Here is a 22,305-nt window from a genome sequence, read left to right as displayed (position 1 = left end):
CTCTCATCTTTTAAAGGTTAGAGTCTGGACATGTGGCTGTTTTTCAAGGCATACATCTTAGTGGACTGTCTGAAGCAATTTCTAAATCAAATCATCATTTTGCTGCAAACATGCCAAGGTCTTAAGGACTTGTTTGTTATTATTAAGGCACTCCTAATTGTTAATTACAAAGCTAGAGCTGGATTAGGGAACAAAAGCCACATTTCCACATCAGAAGATTTTCATGTACATTTTTCCTTTATGATATTTGATCCTGATGGAGTGTATTTTTCTCCATTGAACCATTTCTTCAGTTGCAGGGCATTTTTGTCAAATTATAATACCTTATAAAAGCATTATAAGCGACGCATATCCTCTGAATGATTAACAAAATTCAGTTCACTGGCTGAATGGCCACAGACATCAGAGCTGTATTTCCTCATGGTGTCTATACTTCAAAAAGTGTTCCTTGATTTCTTTATAGGCTGTAATTTTAGAGGAATTAGACCTTCTGGGAAAGGGCTAGGCAAAGGGACAGTGGCTATGTTCTGTGATTTAAAGAGTGCGAGAGGCATTCTCATACCAAGGAAAACGCAGAATTTTAACAATTTAAAACAGAACGTCCACAAACAAGACCATTGCTCAAATGAAGATATTTTATCTATTAGGGGTTAGCATGCTGTATATTTTGCTTATCTCATGATTTTAATCCAAATTGGAATGAGTGGGAAAGCATACAATGAGGACTGTGGAGGTATTCGGGACATGGAGCTTTAAAAGTTCCAAGGACTTTTACGTGGCTTCTTTACCCTCTTGGCTATTTTTCTCTTTATAGTGGCCAAAGACCTGAAAAGAAACAACTGAAGAAGGACAAGATTATTTTATCTCAAAGTTGGTGGATACAGCTCACCTTGGCAGGAAATCATGGCCGTAAGTGTGGCTCACAGTGTCACAGTGGGTGCTTGTTCACACCTAGGTAGAGGACTCAAAGATCATGAAGCACAAAAGACTTCCAAGGCAGGATTGTCATGAAGCCCCTCCCTCCCTTCTCTTCGGATATGGAAGTGGGCTGTAGTCTTGGGGCAGGAGGAGACTGGTCCAGCAGTATAGGCACCAGCAAGCTGCTCATTGGCTCAGCAAACTGAATGAGTAAGATTGCTTCATTAGTCTGTAGTTTTCCCTATCTGTAGTGACTAAAAGTAGATCCTCTAGGATAAACCACATAATGCTCACCCTGAGCCTGAGTCCCAAACATCTGCTGCCTCTCCTGTTCTTTTTCTAGCACTTTCTTTGACCTCATCTAGAGTTCCTTGACTAGCATCTACTTTGATTTATTTATATACCTAGAACCTAACTTAGTACTTGAAACAGGTCATGTTCAGCAAGTAAGTGATAGATGAAATGGAATCTTCTAGAGGCCTTGCAGCAGTGTATGAAAAAGTCCTTTATTATAATCATTAATTCTATAATCATTCTAATTTTCCTAAATTATGGAATCTCTTTTTAGCTTGGGCTTGGCAGGGTGGTTTACAAACGCCAAATAAAAGCTGCTGCAATTTTCCAGGCTGCACCTGGGACATACGTGGCTATGGAGGTCTGCAGGAGGACACAAATCCAGGCTCCTTCCTCTCTTGAGCCTTTACAGTGCAGCAGTGTAAAAAGATACTTGGAGTAGATATAATAATTATTAATACCCCAAGTGCCATGTGACCCTTGTTCTGCAGGGTGGAGAAAGGATGCCATTCCCAGAGCATCACCCAGCAGTCTTCCTGGCACCAGGTGACTTGGTCCTGTGTGACTGAAGAGAAGAGAAGTGATTTAAATAACCCACAGTTGCTTACGGGCTGACTGACCTGATGACAGCCTATTGATGGCTTTTCCACTTGTGTGCCTTCGCTAGCAGAGTCGCTCAGGAGAGAGAATTCAGGAGCAATTATGTGTCACAAATACCTGGCCTCACAGTGGGCTGGAAACCAACCTGTGAACTGCACCTTAATCTGTTTAACCTCCCTTTTCTCTTGGTTGAATGAAACCATGCCCATGGGAGAGATGCTTTAAGCTATTGCCTTTTATCCCTTCATTCTGCCTGCCCCCAAACTCTAGCCATTTTTCTGTTTGTCTTTGAACTGTGCCTCTCCCTCAGCCTTGCAGACTTGGCTTGGCAAACAGAAGTTTAGTCTCTGCTTAGGCAAAGTCTTGTGGGCTACCAGAGGGGAAGATTTAGGCAAATCCAGTAGACAAATCCACTGGAATATTCCCCAGAGTTGTTTTAACCTGTGTGGTTTAATTCTGTCTTTGAGGTTTCTCTGTCATGACAGAATCCACGTGACCATCAAATTTAGTAAATTCAATAGGGTGGGGGCTGATTGTCATAGTGCATATACAGAGAGACATTCATGCATTTTGTACACGTACACACACACTTATTTCTTGGAGAAAGAAAGGATATCAGCATTGTGTCATGTGGTACTATAGATCCAGTACTACCTTAGTAAGAAACTTACAGGAAAGAATGTTGGCAGTGAAGAAGTCTCATAATTTGAGAGACAGTTTAGTTAAAAGTGACAGTTGAAGCAATCATGATGTTTTAGGTGACCAGTGCCTTGCACTCTGCTATCCTGCTATGACCCAGATGATTAAACCATTAAAATCTTCACTAATTAATTAGATTCATGACACAAACATAATGCACAAGAAGCTTCCAAGGCAGGATTGCCATGCGGTCCCTACCTCCCCTCTCTGAGGATAGGTAAGTGGGTTGTAGTCTTGGGGGGCACATTATCTAAAGGTTCTCGCACATCTCGGGCTACTTTTCTTTCCAAGTACACCACCAAAGGCAGATCTAAGGTAGGAATTTCCCTCATTGCTGTAATCCAAAGCCACCTCTCCTTAGTCCTGTCCCTCTTCTCTCTTGCATCCTGGGCCAATTTACCTGTCAACCAAACTCATCTCTGGCTCTTCTCTCATTACTTGCTCATAAAGTATCACCCATTTAGTGACATACAGGTGTGTGAGAGGAAGGGGAATTCTCCGTGGGTTACATGGGAATCAGAACACCTACACTGTGGTCCGCTGGCTTGCCTTACTCTCTAGGCAGGCTCATGCCAACCACAGATAAATCACTAGGTGCATAATTTCAACTCACCAGCTGCCTTTGTTCCCATATTGATGCTTTTGATTCGAAGGAGTGAAACATATTCTCAGGAGCAGACCTGATGAAGGGCCCTTCCTTTCTCTGCATTGCATACAGCCGTTGGTCTTCTGCATTACTTAATGACTGGATAGAGGATGGTCAAGTGTGGGCTATACTGCCTATCAGATAGTAAACTTCCTTTCTGATGGTGAAAGAATGTGATAAACTACTTTGTCTTTTCCTTTGGAGTGAATAGATATTCTATTGTGACCCAGGTCAACCTTTAAAACCTTCACTAATCTATTATTAGATTCTGAATCGCTATAGTTGATTTTCTACTATCCAACATATAGCATACTGATGATTTAAGTGTAGTTGACATGATCTCACAGAATTAATGGACCCTGTGCTATTTTCTTAAGAAAAAATGATGTAGACCTTGTTAGACTGTGTTATGACAGAGCTCTATAAAGATACCAGACGTGAGATTATATCATGAATCTCGTGAATGAAAGTTGCTTCCAGTCTCCCTTCCTGATACAGATGAGAAAGAACACTTTTCCCAGTTCTGTGTGCTGGAATCATGTTAATCTCTTTAAACAGCGATATTACATATAACATGGCAGATATAGCTGATAATTTTACTTAAGTAAGTTTATAATGGGCTTATAGTGTCACTCAGTTTTAGAGGAAATATACTAGTGAATTAAATTAGGATATGACAGCAATTATCCCTTAGCATTCCTGGACTTAAAATATCTCTGAAGTCTGAGATATTTTTATTGGCTGGAATTAATGAGTTCATTTTGGAGATTTCTACTTGACCTTGGCATGACAGTATGTCTAATACTTCAGATAAAAGGAAGTATGCTAGGAGCTGCTAACTACCAAGTGTGCACCCAGTTATGCAAGACAGGGCCTGGAAAATGGTTATGGGGTCTATGGACCCAGTAGATGGCTGAGCAGGAACTATTGCTAAATTCTGCTTATTACTTGGCTCCTTTAAGTTTTAATTTCATGATAAGGGAAGGATCATGATAGTTCTGGTCTCTAGGGATCAAAGCTATTAACAACTGCCCAATAGTCCTTCAGATGTTTGAGTAGTCCTTTTAACTATTACAAGATAGCCTATATTCTTTGAGGAAAGGAGGGGATAACAAGATGATTAAGAAGAGTCCTTCTACTCAATGGCTGAGCATGTCAGAGCAGTCTGTGGAACTCAGCATTGGTTGGGATTTGGAGACTATTTAAGGAACGATTACTTTTTGTTAACCTGGCTGGTCTTAGATTTTTGTAGAGACACTTGATTTCTTTTATGCTTACCCTTTTGCATATCAGTGCATTGTTGCCAGCAATGTCTTATCTATAGACCATGTCCACAGCTTTCTGCACCTCAGAAACCAATAGAAACCAGTTTTACTTGCCAGTAACATATGCCAATAACACCCATCTTCTCTGAGTTAACTAAGAGCACTTAAGTTCTATTATTCAATATAATTTAATCCAATAGTTTCCAAACTACTACTTGCTGGAACCATCTGGAGAGTTTTTTAACAATCCTTATGCTCCACTTGCAGCACACAGAAATGAAATAACAATGTCTAGGATGGGAGTCAGGCATCAAAAATGTTCAAAGATCTCCAGGTATGGAAGACTGCTGTTATAATTGATATTCTATCATGTGTCTTACATGATAAATGACAACATCTACAATAACATCTCTACAAACAGCCGTAGACACCTCCTGCATGGTGCTGATGGTCTGCTTGCTGGCATCCTTCTTTTGTCCCTTTGGTACAGGGACCTCTGCAGAAATTTCACCATTGGTTGGGTTTCAGGACTTAGAAGATACACTTACCACACCTATTTCCTTGAACCATTTGATTCCTGGTTACCATTTGCAGTAACCCCTGTATAGTTTCTTCTTTACTAAATGTGGCCTATCACTTTCTCTAGACTTCTGAGACTTATTTCAACAGCATGCCATCTTGATTTTCTAAGGTCCTTGTGAGAGTGTTGTGACATGATCCAAGCTGTCCATGAGCAATAATGCGAGGAGAAGTTGGTTGAGCTCTGGGAGATGAAGAGGAAGGAGAAGGATACTTGTACCTAAGAGGTTTCCCTATTGTCTTTGGCCAAAGAGGCAGTACTAGAGAAGTCAGGCTATCTGAAAGGCTCAAGAACCTCCAGCATTCCGAGTTTGTCACTTGTAATGAGCCAGCTCTTCTCACTGTAGTCTCACACAGCTGTCGCTTCCTAGTCACCGCTCCTAGGTTGGTGTAGTAGACCCTGGCCTAACAGATTGGTTGTTAATGGGAATTCAACCTCCCACGTTCTCCACTATACTAACAATTAATTCCTAGTCCAGAGGCTAACATTTGTAGGCCCTTTGGGAGATCTGAATTGTCGTGTGCTGCCTATTTTTATGAAGTTTATATATTGCTTGGTTATAAATAATAACCAGACTTCTTTTTTGTCATTTTAATGTATAAATAACATTCAATAGAGACCATATTTACATCTTATATACATGTATGGATCACATCCAATAAAAAGTGTTTATACTCAACTGCCCTCATAATTACCATACTTTTTGCACCTTCGTGTAACTATGAAATGGCCACCTATCACCATATCCACTTCCAAAGATATACTACCCTGGTTTATAGTCCATGAAAGCTGGAGTGATAAAGTCACTGTAGAAAGGCTAAGTTGGCATGGAATAACTATCAGTATTCTCATTTGTCACATCACTGGGTCTCCCTTAACATTCATAGCTGAATCTGCCTTCAGAATCACGTCTTATCTGAATGGTTTTTGGCACCAAACATGACATATGAAACAGGGAGGGAGCAGAAACAAATGTCAACGTACCTCAGCTGCTGCCACTGCTAGGTAGGATCTCGTTTAGGAAGTGAACACATTTCTTCAGCATCAAAGCAAGAAGCACGTTCTGAAGCATCCAACTCCCCCTGTTAGAGGCACAAAAGTTCTCATACCCACAGAGCACTAGGGAACCAGGAATATTGCACATTCAGGAACCTCCCAGAATTACCTTTCCCATACAGAAGGCTGGGAGTGCATATTGTTAATGACCTTTTAGCTATCTGTAGCAGCAGACCTCACCCACGTTGTGCTGTAGAGGGAGACTTCACTCAGCTTATCCCAGACTCTTCATTCCATAGACTATATTATTCTTTAGCTCCACATTAATAGAATCCATCCTCAGGGTGAATGTCACATGTACTACTGACCTCTGCTCTTTCTATCAGAGACCATACTAGATTCTAGGCCTTTTACCTACTGAACCTACCCAAAGGGTCACATGGATGTTGTAAAGGAGTTTCTGAGGAGCCGCACCTAAAACTTTATTGTGCACCTGGAATTAGAAGGATTGTTGCCTGGAAACCTGGAATCGAATGATTGTTGCCTGGAAACTTTTCCCCAAATTGTACTTCGTTTTGATTAATCAGAGAGTGGACCGCCTGGCACCAGACACCCTAAGCGTTGTCCAGGTGGTTGAAGTCAATCTGAGTCAAATCTTCATTCTCAGCCCTTCACATTTTGCCCCCTCCCTCGGCATCTACAGGTTCCCCCCTTATCCACTGTTCAGAGAACTGTTGATGGGAAACAAACCAAAACAACATCCATCCTTCAGCATCCCACCAGGAACAAATCGCAGTGTGAATACGCACTGTTCATTTTCTCCACTTTCCCTCACCAGCCCCTTTCTAAAAATGGCTCCATTCACACTTTTGAATATTAAAAGAAAAGTTTACCCAGTTGGAACTTTGTCACTGAAATGGGGTTGGAAATATTTAAATACTCTTTCAGAAGGGGAAATGCTCATGGAAAGAATGACAGTGTTGGTAATTGTTCCCGCCTACGCTGAGAGGCTGAGATTTGAGTTTGATTTCATAGCTAAGAGACAGAAAAAGTCTCGCCGTAGAGACAGGGATCCCACTCCGTGGCAGAAATTAGAACCGGAGTCAATAATAGACAGCTAGTAAAAATTTCCAGGATGAGATAGCTGTGGTGTATTACCGGAGGATGTCTGAGTTTTAACCATAAACATTCTTCCTTTCTCCCTAATTGTAAGGTGGACCTGCGTGCTACCTGGTGGGTAAGTTCTTAGAGAAATGTCCTCAACAGCAAGGACAGAAGTTCTAGGAGATGAACCCGGGGAAACAAACTTGCAGCAAGTAGTAAACAGTGTTGGGACCAATTAAGTCCTGGCCTTCATCTGCTCTTCCCTGTCTAGAGTCTTCTAATTGAAGTTACTAAAAGCTGTGCTTTGCCTAGAGGATCAGAGGATGGGATTTTCACCTGTTGGGCCATTGACTGCCTTTTTAAGCCTTCATGGTGCTATTAAAGAGGGCTTTTGGTACCAGTGTTTGAAGGTCTGTGTGTTGGTCTGTCTCTTTGTGTATATTCTTAACCTCCAGCCCCTAGCCCGAAGCTCGCTAACTGGGTTCTAGCACATAGAGCGCAGACAGGCCGGGGGCCGCAGTGAGCTGCAAATCAGAATGTCGGCTCTTTAAATAAAATAAAATAAAATAAAATAAAAATGTTAAGCTACCAACCATCTTGTAAGACATAGGATGATGAGCTGAATCATTTTTTACTGACCCTGAATGAAATCAAAGAGATACAGATTAAGGTAAAGTGAAACTCTAATTTTCTCTATTACATTAAAGCTTGAAATGATAACAAAGACTAATGATGGGATCTGGGAAAGATGGAAGATAAGATGATCATTCAAAATGCCGGTGGACGTAAAAATTGCTCAAGTGTTCCGGAAGGGGATTTTATTATATTAACCAAGTCTTGAAAAAAGCTGTCTACCATGTAACCCAGCAAGTCCACTTCTGTAAAGTTTTCCTACCATCTAAACAAGCTATATAAGGGGCTCATTGGAGCACTGTGTAATTCAAAGTTGGAAATGCCATAATGGTAGGTTACTAGAAAATTGGGTAGGTCGCTTCTTTATAAATCATGTTTTCATTCAAATTTTAAAAAACTGATAGACAATATTAGCTTATATATTAGCCATGGGAACAATGTCCTCCTATTTCCCCCCACCCCCTCCAAAATGTGTACTCATGGGTGAGGAAAATGTTGTTTCTGTTATTAACACATATTTTTGTAGAGATTATAAGTTACTTTTTGTTAAAATGAATTTTTATATTACATAGGTTACTTTAATAAAAAAAAATAAAGCTACTTCTATGTTAAAAAGCAAAGTTGGAAAGTGAGCTAATAACTCAATGCCAGCCAGCATAACTGTGTTCCTTAGTTAAAGATAACAACAAGTGAGCGGTTCGCTTAGTGCAGCCGCTTTTGAATTGTTGTAGCCAGCTGAGGACTTTCTGATCAGAAGGAAGCCAGCAACTTTGCTCTGAGGTCTGCCTCTCAATTCTGCACAAATGCCTTCCCAGCTACCTCATTATGAACCCTGTGCTTCCAAGAGGAAGGCAATCCAGGAAGAGACTCTGGTTTCACTGCCTGTGATGGGTTCCTGTGTAATGCTGTCATTTTCAGGGAAATCTTTAAGATTAAAAGGAGTGCCAGTTGCTTCCTGCTGGAATTTAATCCTCCCAGCAGGGTGTCCAGCAGCAGAGGCATACTTTTGGGAGCGCCACCGAGGCCTGAACTCAGATTCTGCCAATGCCAAGATTTTTCAAAGACCTGATATTGCTGCAAATGGGATGACAGGCACTGTAAATGTTGGGACAGAACTTCATACTTAGTCAAAGTAATAATCATTCTATCTATTGCAAGAGGAAGAAAAGACTCAGCATGTTGCAATTCAGAAGTCCTCAAAACATCTGATTTATGGCTGAACTGTTTGCTGAAATAGAAAAGCTGACACCCAAGGCCTAAACTGTGCAGATTCTGGGAAAATGGGTTCATGTAGATAGCATTATGGATGATGTCATTTTTTTGATGTGAAGACATAACTGTAGTTTGGAAGAATTGAATAAAGGAAGTCCTAAGGTAGCATAACATTAAAAATGAAGTCTGGATTTTATTCATGTTCCTATGATATTGGCAATTAGCTTTGCATGCAAACCAAATAGTTTTTTGTATGTGACAAAACTGTCAATATTTATGCAAAGCTATTTGGTAAGTTAGAGCCAATTCTGTGTGTCAATTAGGATTTATGTTAATTTTTAAGTGTGAAGAATTAATTCCAGTTACTTTTACATAGTCATGCTTCCTTGATGAGCAAATTTGTTTTAGAAATTCCTAGACATTTTTGTCTGAAATTCTACAGAATAGAAAACATTTCCCAATGTAAAGGTTAGTAACAATATCTGCAGTTATTTGGTATGTATATCAGATAGTAATACACACATATATTATATAACATATACATTACATACACACACGCATTAGACATATCATGCTCTTAGGAAAGCCCAGAGACCAAAGCCACAAATTAAAACAAAACCTGTTTTGTTTTGTTTGTCTGCTTGTTTGCGTGTTGGAGGTGGGTCTCACATGTAAGTACCTGTGCAGGTGTTTCTATTTGTCCTTGCATTCAGAAGCCAGAGGAGGATGTATCTGTAGGGGGTCCTGATCTATTATCCTCTATTAGCTTATGCCTTTTAAAGTTTAAAGTGGGTCTCTCACTGAACTTGGACCTGGGCTAGAGGCCAGCAAGTCCCACCCATCCTCCTGTATCTGCCACCAACTGCATTTGAGGTGCAAGTGGTCCTGCCTGGCTCTCTTGGTGAGTGTTGGGATCCAGACTCGTGCCCTCATCCTGTGCACCAGGAGTTCTTACCCACTGAATCATCCCCTCACTCACTTACATTTACCTTAATAACTGTGTTTGAGTCAAACTTACTATTTCCATCCTCACACCAATTCATCCTCTTCAATGAGTGTGTGCACAACTGCACACACTTGGAAGGCAAAGGCCAATCTTGGATGCCATTTCTCAAGCATTGTTGACTTCAGTTTTTGAGACAGTGCTTTGGAGCATACTGAACGAGCTAGGCTAGCCATCAAGCCCAGGGCTGCACCTACCTCTGCCCCCCTCCCCACGAGATGGGATTATAAACACACATAACCATACACTGCTGTTTTCACATGGGTTCTGGGGATTGAACTCAAGACCTTGTGCTTGTAGGGAAAGCACTTTATTGACTCCTGGGCACCAGTGTGTACTCTTAAAAGAAGCCTCTTTGGATTCACTGAAGGGAAGTATTATGATAGACCATTAAATAAAAACTGACTTGGTAAATTCTGCTTTGAAAAAGATTATATTTTTATCGATGGCATGAATTTAACGATGACTATGAACTTTTAAATTAATAAAATTAATATAAAGAAATGTCAAACCGCTCTAGTTTTGTAGAATGTCTAACTGGAGTTTTCCTCCCGTGCTGAAATTGTTCAGGTGACCTTGATTGGCCTTTCTGAATTCTGCACTGATTTTCAGCCCTCTGGGTCCCTTTGTTTATCTGGAGTACATGCAGTTCCTTTGTTTGAAAGAAAAAAGTTGATAATGATTTATGGGAAACACGTTTGAATTTCTTGATCAGGCCACAGGGCTACTTTCATGGAAATAAACAAACAGAATTTTCAGTGAAAATTAACAGAGAGGAAAAGGAAGGAGGGAATAGCCAGAAGAAAATATTTTGGATTGTCTTGATGCATGTAATTCTCTGAAAATGATTAATAACTTGCTAAGATCCAAATATAGTGAGTTGTTTACCCCTTGGCTCAGAACACATTTCCATTAGCTGTGCAATCAACAGGATGTTTTTCTTTTTGTCTTTTCCTCATTTGTGCTTCAACATCAGAAATTTTGTTAAAATAGCCCAGGGATAAGCTAAGCAATGCAGTGTCTCCTCTAAGAAAATTGGCTTTGTCTTACTAGACACCCCCATTTTCAAGTTGGCTATGCCAAAGACATTATAGTTTTGCAAACTGGACATGATGTTTTACACTGTTCTTTCCATCAGATTTTAGAACTTCTTTCTCCTGGGTAGGGATGGGGTGTCATTCTGGGTCAGTCCATGGGCTAACTGGCTGGAGGGGGTGGAAGAAGGATCCCAGGAGGGAAAGTTGCTTATTTTCTGAATGTCTTAGCTACCTGCATTTTCAAATCACCGAGCAGGAAGTAATGGGCAGTGGGTTTTATATGGGTGCTGCCCTAGCAGAAACTGAGGCTGCGATGCCATGGTGGAGGGAAGGAAAGACCTGACTTACTCCTAGAAAGTGTGTTCAAAACTTTGTTCTTCAGAAAAGCAAACACAAAGGCTGTTTTCTCTGGGTAAGTGCAAAGTAGCAATGATTTAATAGTTTCCTATATGGCTCATAGACTATTCTAAACATAAGCTTTCTATTTCATTAAGGGCCAGATGAATCTCTCTGGTTTTATTTCTTCAGGCCTTTTACCCCTAACAACCAAGCGTCTATTAGATATCTACCTTATTGTCAGAAGGTTTCAAGGTAATTAACCAATAGTGCTCATCCTAGAAAGAATTTACAATTCATATGGGGATGGCTGACACTGTGAGACGGGCCCCCAGAACACCGTTTCTGCAATGTGATGAGGACTCATTGTCGTGATTTCTTACAATGACGGGGTATAAAGTAGGGTTAGCGAAAGGAAAGCTCACAGACAGTAAAACAGAAAAAACCATGCACAGGCTTCCAATAGTCTGCTCCGGTCTCCCTGTATGTTCTTAGTTACTCCAGTCATGGATTGACAACCACCATGACAAGCCTCCCAGGGAAGCTCCCACAGGGACTCACTGGTGACCAGTCATGGGAGACTGCTCACGTAGGCTCTTTCTTCCTAGTACATACCCAAACCCCAGAAGGTCAGAAAAAATTAGCGTTCATTATCAGCTGCAATATTTGAAAAAATAGGCTGGGCACCGTGGGTCAGATTTGTGGGCCAAGTGTGTTGGAAACCTTAGAATTCACTGTAAGACACCCTCAAGGGCTGTAACCCTGAAAGAGGGCTTTCTAAAGATATTAATATTGCGCCCGCAGCATTGCTCTTCCCCCCTTAAAACCCAGTATTTTTTAAGTGCAAGGGTTAAATGAAAGATAAATATGTGACAAAATTGGCATAAGAAGAGCTATGTCGATTAATGGAGCCGGATAATGAATCTAAAAACAGCTCATATTCAGCCTCCTGGAGGATTTTTCAGAGCAATTCAGTAGGAAGGAGCCTTCTGATAAACGGCGCCGGAATAACTAAAGGTTCATAGATAAAATGATGAATCTCTCCTCTTACATAGCATGACATTTGAAGATAAACCCAAAGACTTTTGTAGGCCTAATACAAGAACTAAAATTATGACATTTCCTGAGCATACAGAAGAGAAAATCTTTGTGAACTTGGCTTAGACAAGCACCTTCAACACCTAAAACATGAACTTCTGGTAACAAATGATAAACTGGACTTTATCAAATTTTAAACTTCTCTGAAGGACACGAAGAAGCTCAAAGAGTGAATTACAAGGGTAGAAAGTATATATATAGTACTGTGTGTAACTATCCATTTTTAAATTTACAATTTAATAAAATAGTGCAAATTACATTTGATCAGAGCAAAGGAGTTGAGAAGAGGCTGCCAGTGTAGTTAAAATATGCAAAGTATTTGGCATCACAGAAGATATCAGTAACGTCTTTAACCATATGAGACATTCTTAATAATAAAATTAATCATCAATTCATTTAATTAGTTAAAAATCACAGTTAAAAAGAAATGGAATGAGTGCGTTTAGCTACACTAAACAGACCATCACCAACTGGTGTCAAAAATCAAGAGCAACCAGAACATTCCAGACATGAATGGCGGAATCACAAAGCGATAATGTTGTGTGGAAATGGGTGACAGTTTTTAATCAGTTTAAATCCATCCAATCCAGAAGTGCCATTTCTTTTGTTTTAAAGAATTGTTTACTTCAAAGAATGAACAACGGTTTTTGAATAGAAGGACTTGTATGCAAGGGTTGGGTTGGGACTCAGTGGTAGAACTCTTCCTAGGATATGAAGAATCCTAGGTTCAATCCCTACTGTAGACAGAGAATTTTAAAGTAAGAAATAAAACAAATTATCGCTTAGAGACAGGGGTGAAGGGCTTGACTGCAAGAAGGCACAAGGGAATATGGGAGGTGTTAGAAATTCTCTGTCTGTGGTGGTGAATGCGAAAGAGTACTCATATTTGTATATAACAAATAGAAAATTAAATATACAAATGATGGTTTTTGACAATTAGATATACATTTGTGAAAATTCTTCATATGGTAATTTACATCATACAAATATTTATCAGAATAAGAATATTTTGATGTGAGAAATCTGGGGTATTTTTAGAGCTACACAACTTTCTAGGTTTGTGTTGAGTATAGCTCAGAAGTCATGGTCCCTGGCACATAGGTTCACACAAAATTTCTAATGAGCCTGTGAGTTTTTGGCTTTTGTCTGGCAAATTCAAAGAATGAAATTCATGATATTTTAACTTAATTTTAATTTTTTATGACTCTGAAAAGTCTTATTTGTTACAAAGTATTTTTCAATCTTTTTATTAAACATAAATTCTTTTCTCAGACAATGTAATCTGATTAAAGTTTCCTTCCCCTGTACTCCTCCCAGTTCCCTCTCCACCTCCCCTGCCATCCAGAACCACTCCCCTTTTCTGTCTCACTTGGTAAGAACAGGCTTCTAAGAGAAAACAAAAGCCATCACCTTGAACTTCGACAAGGCAAGCCAACAGAAAAATAAAAGAGTCCCACGAAGAGGCATAAGAATCAAAGACCCACTGGTTCACACATCCAAAAGTCCCATAAAAGTACTGCACTGAAAGCTACAGCATATTCCTAGAGGACCTGGTGTAGACCTGTGTATGCCCTGTAGAAGTTCATATTTTAGAAAGAAGTATTTTCCATGAGGAGCTTAAGAGAAAGCAAGGGAGCTCCTGCATAGGAGGATGTTTTGTCATGGGATACCTTTGAGGCTCGCTGCCTTGGAGTTGACAAGGTGGAGACATGGGGTGAGCAGATGTGTCAAGCAGTTTCTATTCCCCAGGTGTCCAGGTACCTCTTGGTCATGTCATCCATCACTTCTAGTTTCTAGGAAAGGGTTGCTCATTTGGGGTTGTGCAAAAGAGAGAAAGTAAAACCACATCCTCTTTTGACATCCTTAGTCTCTGGCCAGCGCAGAAACAAGAACATTTTGATCTAAACACTTCTGGCCTCCACTAAAGACGAAGCTGTCAACAGGCCAAAAGTATTTCAGCTTTTAGTTAAGATGTGGTGTGTGTGTGTGTTTTTTTGGGGGGGTGTACTCTTTGGGGATTCTGTATTCTAAATAGCCCAGATCTCCTATTCCCAACTTCTCAAATGCAAATTATAAGTAGGAGTGTTTTTTTTGTTTTGTTTTTTTTTGTTTGTTTGTTTTTGTTTTTCGAGACAGGGTTTCTCTGTAGCTTTGGAGCCTGTCCTGGAACTCCCTTTTTAGACCAGGCTGGCCTTGAACTCACAGAGATCCTCCTGCCTCTGCCTCCCGAGTGCTGGGGTTAAAGGCATGCGCCACCACCGCCTGGCTAAGTAGGAGTGTTGATACATGGTGGTCACACTACAACACATGGTTAATTTGTAAATTAGTTTTTGGAGCCCTTGAAGGAGGCCTCAGTACTTGACTTCACTGTGGCCTCTGTGAGAGGAATGTTATTTCTGGGAAACAGCATGATTTCTCTGAAGAATGTGAAAGAGAAAAGGCAGAGAAGAACGAGGCAACCCTGCTTCCCTCGGTCATCCCCCACGCCGCCAGAGACATCTTTCCACAGGGAGGATGCCGCAAACTCAGGCCTGGCATGCTACTGCTGACACACCAACAGTCAGTCCCAGACTCCTCGAGACCACCGAGGACTCTTGCACATGAGATGAACATCGCAAGTGGTCCGAGCCTTCTATTGTGAGGGCTGCTTCTCGCAGCATTTTTCTTTACTTCCCGAATTAGTAACAAAGCCATACACTCAGTCAGTGGCGCAGCTCAGAGCAGACGTGTTCCCATCTTCAGACCATGAGCTAGGGTAAACAAACAGGCCAAAATGCCAATCAAGGCCTTTGCTTGGGAACAAGATGTGTTGTCTAGGTCAGAATTCAGAAGCACAGTCAGGAAAGACAATCCATCTTATCAAGTTGAACCTCTAGGGAGGACCATGGTTTTTGTTGAAAAGCATGGCTCGTAAGATGAGTGTACTGGAGGAGAAACTGTGAGCTCCAAGGTCAGTTCATAACCTTCTGGTATAGGGTTATCACAGTGGAGCTAGAAAAACCCAGAAAAAGTGGCAGAGAGGATAGCCTCTAAGAATATGCTGCCTGTCCACCTAAAGCACCGTGGCCCTGTGATTATGCAACTAACCTTCAGAAACCTAAATACTCCACTTTTACCCTTAAATAGCTAAATCTGAAAATGGGAAAGGGATTATCCACAGGCACATAGACAGTCTGGAGTAAATTGCCTCAAAAGGATGAAGTGTTGGGTTCCAACCTTGATAGTGTTCACATGTTCCAGGGTAGGGGCATGTGGGCTAGAAAAATTAGGTAGGAGGAACAGAGATACGAAAGAAATACAGAGACACAGGATAGAACCGGGAGGGCTATCCAGTGAACACTGAATAAGCCCACGTTTATTCTCCATATGCTTAAATATCCCAATCCAAAAAGTGGGGAAGAAGGCAAAAGACTTCTTTTCCATGACACAAAATACAACCAAAACAATTACCTGCTTCAATACTTGACACATGAAACGACTATTTCCTGAGTCAAGCATTCTGATGTTTTAGGCAGGATATTCAGTGACTACACCTTAAGCCAAGTATCCTGTAGGCAGCCACTCCCTGGGTCAAACCTCCTATCTTATCTTTGAAGGAACAGAAATAGGCTTGAATTCTCTGACCTTTGGTCAAGGTGGAGCAGTTCCACCTCTCTGGACAATCTTAATATCCAAAATACCAAGTAACCACACTGTAGGTTCATCCACACTCTGGGTCAGTGTATCTTGTTTGTAACTACTCCTTAAGTCAGACTTCTTGTCAATAACTTTGAAAGAGCTAGAGTAGGCTTAAGCTCTCTGATCTTCAGTCAAGGTGGAGGGGATTCACTTTTCTGGACCCCCACAATGAAGGAGGACATCCTAGCAGCCCTGTTACCCCTTTATGCAGGAGGAGCAACTGAAAGGTACTGATTCACGCCCCCATGCCTGTGAGAATACAAGAATATAGCAATCAGTAAATCAGATGTTGCATGCAGATTTCAGAAAGCTACAGACAATGAACAAGGGGCTAGAAAAGCTTAAGATGGGTTGCTTCACCTCTCTGAACATCAGTTTTCTTATCTATAAATCCAGATTTGATGCCATTTTACAAACCTTTCAGCTCTTACATATTATGACTCTATAAAACGTGATGGATTGTTGAATTATGACGGGAATACTTTATATGTCTCACTTTATATGACCTTGGAAAAAATGATACCCTCAGATGATTTGACATTTTCCAGTTCTAACTTGCCTCATTAATTTGGGGTGGAAGCAATAACAGATGGGATTGACAATAAAACTGAAATAGAAATTAGCACATAAACGGTACAGGAAATTATTAAGGTGATGCAGCAATCCCACAGACGTTCACAAAGTTTGGGATAGTAGCTTGTGAGAAAAACTTTGTGCCGTAGTTAAACGTGTATCGGGTTAGTGCTAAGGAGGATGTTTGCCTTGGGGAAAGATATCTGGGAAATACTAGCAACAAAACAGTGGGCCAAAGCTTTTGCCTTCATCAAGTCTGACAGCTCCTCACACAGGAGAGTAGCTCTGTGGAACCCTAGTGGGAGAAAGCAATCCGAAGAACAGAGATATTGAAGAGAACAAGAAGAACAGCTTGCACTCCAGATGATGCATGTCCATGTCCTCAGAGGCCTATGTCACCACAATTTCTCCCCCAGAGGAAGTGAGACCACAGTGGGGGAGCACGCTGATCATCTGCCCACAAGCCCCACCACTTTCTCCCTCCACACAGATTACTGAGATGAACATCAGGAGTGAGAAGTTTGCTTAGTGTGGACAAGAAAGAGAACACAATGCTGGTAACATTGGCATAGTCTCCATCAGGATTCCAGGAGCACTAGACAGGTGGATGCTTCTCCACTGGTCCATGGTTTGAGTTACTTGTCTTTCCCTCTGTTTGTCTCTTCCAGGATACTCCCATTGACCGTGTGTGAAAGAGTCTGACATAGTCAGATCAAGGCTGTAGGATACAGGGACCGAGCTTGGTCGCGTGTAACTGGACAAAAGCACACACTAAAGAACTCTCCAAGAGGGAACAACCGCAGTATATGGTTATGTCTATAGAGATGATGAAGAAAGCACTCCAGGGACCTTACTGGGGCACAATGATGAAAATGTTCACCTTTACATCCAGTCAGTAAAGAACAGAGGAGGTATCTGCTTTTAAATGTGTGGAGAGCAGTCCAAGAGTTTAAGGGGCATGAAAAGTCCTTGTTTACAGCACCAATAAGATCCAGGAACCATCCAGTAAGTACTTTACCCCTGAGAAATGAGCATCAATAGTCTGACAAAGATTACAACACAACCATTTTTAAGGGAACTCAGAATGCTACTAGAGAGTCTAAATGCGCAGCTCAACAAAGCATCAGGAAAACAACATGAGCAGAAAACTCAAAAGAAAGGGAAGGGCTACTAAATGTGGTTAGCATACATTACATACATACATACATACATACATACATACATACATATATACATACATGTAATATATATCGCAATGAAACTCATTGTATACAACTATCATGTACTAATAAACATGGGAGATATACTTATTGCCAACTGAGAACATGAACCAAAATAATAATTCATTAATTCATTGTGAGAGAACTATGGAGGTGGCATTATTTTATTAACACAACCATTCATTTATTTATTTAAAAATTTAAAGTTATTTAATTTATATGGGCATTTGTCTGGAAGCATATTTGTGGACAGTTTGTGTCTCGGTGCCCACAGAGGCCAAAGGAGGGCATCAGATCCCGTTGGACCTGTAATAACAGATGGTTGTGCATTATGATGTGTGAGTGTGTGTGTGTTGGGGGGTTGTTCAGAAAACTATTACAGGAGCTATTACAGTATCTATGAGTGTTATAGCAACCTTGAAATATAAAGATTCTAGAAAGAACATTGTACATTGAGTTAAATGAGAACAATAGACAATAGTATAGTCTAAAAGCTGCCATATTGATAAAAGTATATAAATATAAATAAACAAACATAAAGAACTTAAAAAATTAATTAGGAAGAGCTATGTAAACTAGTATTGAGAAGACAGGTAGCATGAATAGTTGATTCTCATAAGTGAAATGGATAATAGATACAGACATACCATTGGGGGCATCCAGAATGTGAGCCTTTATGAAAGTGACCAGGGAAGGGCTATTATCTGCACTGTTCACTGCAATATTCCCTGATTAGATCAGTGGGTCAGAATATACCAGGCATTTGATGCATATTCTTTATTTATGTTTGTATGTGTGTTAAATGTATGTGTGAGGGGAAGGAGCAAGCACACAAAGAAATGCCAAGTATATTCCTCTATCACTTTCTACCTTAGTTTTTGAGGGAATATCTCTTTAAATCTGGAGCTTACCATTTTGGCTAGACTGGCTGGCCAGTGAGACCCTGGAATATGCTTGTCTCTGTTTCTCTGCCTCAGTTCTGGGGTTACAAGTGTGCTCTGCCACACCTGATTTTTTATATGGATGCTGGGAGTCTAAGTTCATGTTCTCATGGAAACACATTACCCACTAAGCTATTTCCTGAGATCCTCAGTGCATAGTTTTAACATATACATAATTCTCTTTCTCTGAGTAACCTGAACAATAAATATTAAAATGATAAGCTCACATCTGTTAGATTACTGTAAGACCTATTGCCAGATACAGTATTGAGAAAAGTAGTCCCATGTACTATTTATCAAAATGAAGACTGCTAAAGATAATTTGGAAGAAAAAAACCTTATTTCATCTTAAAACATAAAAGGTATGCCTTTCACCTAGCGGTCCAATGCCTGAGAATTCATAAGCATATACATATGAACTCTCCAACCATATATTTTCATAGATAGATAGATGTATGTGAGTATATTTATAGAGTAACATAAGTGCATTAACATTCATCCAAATTGTAAACCATTACATAGTCATTAAGAAAATATAATGAACTATAATCATGCACTGGTATCTATTTCACCAAGTTTTGCTAAATGAGATAATCAAGGTAGAGAGAAGACAGAATAATTCAATTTATTATGTTTTTAAAAACCTCACTATCTTGTTTACTTTCCTATTGCAGTGGAAAATACCATGACCAAAGCAACTTATAAAAGACAGCATTCAATTTTGGATCCATGGTTACAGAAGGATTGAGTCCGAACATAATGACAGGGAACATGGCAGCAGGCAGACAGGCACGATGCTAGCTCAGTAGATGAGAGCTTACATCTGACCTACAAATGCAAGGCAGAGAGAGAGAGAAAGCTAACTGAGAAGAGTGTAGGGTTTTGAAACTTCAAAATCTAGCCCCAGTGACACACCTCTTCCATTAAGGCCACACCTCCTGATCCTTCCCAAACAGTTCCACCTACTGGGGACCAAGCATTCAAATACATGAGCCTATGGGGGCCATTCTCATTCAACCACAAGACAGTGATCACTTCTCCGACACAGATGACATTGCAGCTGTGGTGTCATTTTGATTACAGGCCAGTAAGGCAGTAGGCAAGGGGGTGGAGCCAAGCCAGATGAAATCCCTGTACGCTATGACATTTTAAACTTCCAGGTGTGTTGTAATATTGATATGCAGTGGATCATGGCTTCGGATGAGGATCTGCTGTTTGCAGTTTGTAATGTATACTGCCATGCAGAGTTTCCCTGAGTGGAGAGGGAAAGCAAAATAAGAAAACGTTTATACATACCATACCATACCATACCATACCATACCATACCATACCATACCATACACACACACACACACACACACACACATACACACACACACGTCCTGCTTGTGTTAAATTATGGGAGCATGTAGTTGGAAAAAATTAAGAGGAAGCTAGACTGTGTGGCATGAACGCATACATCAATTCACTCTCACACAAACCATTGGACTGAAACTCAAGCGCATGACGATGAGCTCTTGGGCCCCATAGTCTTAAATTCTCTACAGCACAAATGCTCTGCCTTGAGAAGCAGATGCCTAGATTTGTGTATAATGATTTTCTAAGGGTTTGACCCCCATGCGAAAGATTTGGTGACATTCCATTTGAGGCGTCAAACAACGCTGTGACTCCATTATGTGAAATTGTCTTTAGTGAGACCTGCTCCATTAGATAGCATTTTTCTGTGGGCTGTGCAGGATGGCCCTCGGGCTCGCCACCCTCCAGCTTCCCCTGTCATTTTCCTGTCATTACAGACACTTGCAATCTAGCCCTGATGCCATTCAAATAGGCTGTCATTTGCTTTATTCTTCAAAATCTAATGGTGATTGAACTGAGAATTTTTTGATTAGTTTGAATTCCTCGAGTTTGGAAAAGCTAATGATTCATTTTGATTCATTGTTATTTCTTATTTATCACCCTTGAAAGCACTTCCTGAATAGGCAGTTCGCTTAATTCTACTTTTACAAAAGAATTAGCATTTTTTTTTTTTTACTCTTTTACAAAAGGATCTTGAAATGACATTTTGTATCAAAGCCATTCTAGGAAAATCACATGAAGGAAAAACACTGTGCCTAAATAAATGAACTATTTCTTGTAGCATATTTTTTTTTTGAACTTTTGCATTCACACATCACTCACTGGGTTTGCAATCATGGCTTCTCACTGGAAAAGGAATAGGAATTTTTATGTTATTTTTAACAAGGACGGAAAAATAATTATATGATTTTTCAGTGACCTTGAGATGATATTTATGTATCAGAATGTAGACTCGTACCATACCCAATGGCTTCATCACATCTTTATAATCATATATTTTTGAAATAATATAATCAACGTATATATGACTTGCAACCAAAGTCCATATCAGTTCAAGGTGTTTCTGGCTGTAGATCTTTGGGTATCATCCGATCATTCACATAGCACCGCCAAGGAACACTGAATTAATTAGAATTTCAGTGAGAGTAAATGCACACATTCTAGATGTAGAGAAATAATTTTAAGAGTTTATGACATTAAATTGTAAGGGAAGCCATAAATGCTTTTATGGAGTCTCTGTTGCTCTAAGCCTGTATACCGTGTTGAAGATGTTGAGGAAAGTCGGGTTCTTGATGTCCTGGCTAGGGCTACTATTCCTGTGATGAAGCATCACTTCCAAAAGCAAACTGGGGAGGAAAAGGTTTATTTGGCTTACACTTCTCTACTGTAGTCCACTGCTGAAGGAAGTCAGGACAGGAACTCAAACAGGGCAAGAACCTGGAGGCAGGAGTTGCTGCAGAGGCCATGAAGGACTGTGGTTTACTGGTTTGCTCATCAGGGTTTGCTCTGTCTGCTTTCTTAGAGAACCCAGGACAGCCACCCCAGGGATGGCACCATCCAAAGTAGGCTGGACCCTTCCTCATCAAACATAGCTGGATCTTATGGAGGCATTTTCCTACTTGAGAGATTCCCTCCTTGCAGATGACACTAGCATGTGTCAGGCTGACATAAAATTGGCCATCACACATGAGTAAATGAGGCTTAAGCCAGATCCAAAGCTAGAATTATTTTGGTTAAAGTACGTGGCAGTTACTTCAAAATGGAGGAAAAACCTTACACAGAGCCTAGAGTAAGAAAAGGCCCTTAGTGTTCAGGGCCTACTGATCTGGGCAACAGTAAAGGAAAGAGCCTTGGGGGTGGGACTATGGTGTCCACAGGAACAATATCAAGGTTTCTGAACCAGGGAATGCCTGGGGTATCACTTAGGTAGTAGGGAACTCCTCAGACCCGTTAAGGAGAGAGACCCCTCTGACCAGAATTCAGACAGGACTGTGCATCTGGGTTCCCTAGAAAAGCAGAGCTATAGTGAATTCTGGAAGTTTTTCAAGGAACAGAAACTCTATATTTCATCGGAAACATCAGTGATATAAATGGTCTCTTCCAGTTCCTGTTTTTC

This window comes from Chionomys nivalis, chromosome 22 (genome assembly GCF_950005125.1).
Source record: "Chionomys nivalis chromosome 22, mChiNiv1.1, whole genome shotgun sequence".
Lineage (NCBI taxonomy): Eukaryota > Metazoa > Chordata > Mammalia > Rodentia > Cricetidae > Chionomys > Chionomys nivalis.
Note: the sequence above shows the minus strand (reverse complement) of the source record.